Raw genomic sequence first — 1,945 nt, 5'->3', positions numbered from 1 at the left:
ACTTCCTCTCTCTCTCTTATCATCAAAAAATATTTTGTCCAAGGTAAGCACTATCAAATTTTTAAGAGCAAGTCAATTTTTGAAAAAAAAGCAAGGTTCCAAAATCAACCTTAATATTATTTTATTACATTTTATGATATATATCAATGTCCTTATGCTAATTAGCTGATTACGAGAAATAATTTTTTAGTTATGAATATTAAAAACAGGCAACTTTAATTATCAAAGGCTATTATGGTATGTGGTTTTTAAATTGACTCCCAAAAATCACCTCCCATTTTTATTATATTTTTGATACATACTGTATAGCGGGTAATTTTGGCGAATTGCTAAATTTTGGTGATTGGCAGATTTTTAATTTGGCAAATTTGTAACCACGTACCATTGAGCATGTGTATAATGGCTCAAAATTGCAGATTTTTATTTTGGCAAATGGCTACCAAAATGCCAAATTTAATCCCCTCCAAAATTATCCACTATACAATACATGTATTTGAGGGTTTCCCACAAAGCATGCTGAGTGAGCTACAACAAACAGCATGAGCATCATGAGCTGACAAGCCCTATAATACAGTACATGGCATTTAGAGCAATTAAAAAAATTGAGTCAGTTCAAACTTCCAAAACAATGTACATTGTAAGTGCATGTATATGTATCAGACAAAATGACTTAAATTGAGAATTTTCTCCTTTTCATTTTAGATAAAATTTGGCCAAAATCTCTGTACAGGGAATTCGGCCAGATTTTTGAGCAACTTTAAAAAATCATTAAAAATCCAAACTTGATCAGAATCAGTTAAAACTTACTACACAATATAGGCAGAGTAACTAAATATGCATGTCATGTACGTATCAGAAAAATCATCAAAATAGAGAATCCTCTCCTTTTCATTTTGACAAAATTTGGGTACTGTAGTAACTGTACTTTGGCCCGATCTTTGAGTATATAACTTCAAAAATTCATAGAAATCCAAACTGGATTGGAATTAGTTCAAATTTTCTACATAATGTAAGTATATGTGCATTGTACAAGAAAGAATTATAAAAATCAAAAATTTCTCCTTTTTATTTTTGATAAAATTTGGCAAACACAACTGTAGAATACTGTATAGTGGGTAATTTTGGAGGGGCTAAAATTTGGCAAATTGCTAAATTTTGGTGATTGGTGGATTTTTAATTTGGCAAATTTGTGGCCACATGCCATTGAGCATGCATATAATGGCTCAAAATTGCAGATTTTTATTTTGGCGAATGGCTATCAAAATGCCAAATTTGCCAAATTTAATCCCCTCCAAAATTATCCACTATACAGTACATGTACAGTCAAACCTCTCTAAAATGAACCCCCAATTAGCAGACACCTCTCTATAACATACAGTTGCTCTTGTCCTAGCCATAAGGCCATTGGGTAGTGTATAAAAGAACCTTTGTATAGTGGAACCTCTCTATTCTGTATAACGGACGACATTTACAGTCCCCACACATCTACATGTGTACAAATTAACCTCCAACCATACATACTCCAATGGACAAACACAGTCCATGTGTGGTATCTTCATATGGACAAACTTTGGTATCCATATACATGTACATGCATACACTACCTATTATCTATGTATTATTACATTATTGTTTAGTTACATGCCTACTCATTATTATTCATGATTATTATGGTTATTAATATCTATGGTTTTTTTGTAACGCACACACGTTGGTTCTTTTCTGTTGTATTCTGTTCTGTTCGTTCTTTCATATTCTTTAATTTCTTTCGGTTCTTAAAGAGATATTACATTGGCGATGAGGTAGAGAAACGATCCTACGATGGCTGCTGTTGGTAAGATTGAGTCCTTCGATCCCTGTCAAGAGACTTTCTCTCGCTACGCGAAGCGAGTTCGTAACTTCTTTGCAGCAAACGATGTTGCAGCTGGGAAGCAGAAGTTTGTGT

Source organism: Amphimedon queenslandica, unplaced genomic scaffold, assembly GCF_000090795.2.
Source record: "Amphimedon queenslandica unplaced genomic scaffold, v1.1 AMPQUscaffold_13243, whole genome shotgun sequence".
Taxonomy (NCBI): domain Eukaryota; kingdom Metazoa; phylum Porifera; class Demospongiae; order Haplosclerida; family Niphatidae; genus Amphimedon; species Amphimedon queenslandica.
The sequence above is the reverse complement of the archived record's forward strand: the minus strand, read 5'-3'. Positions refer to the sequence as shown.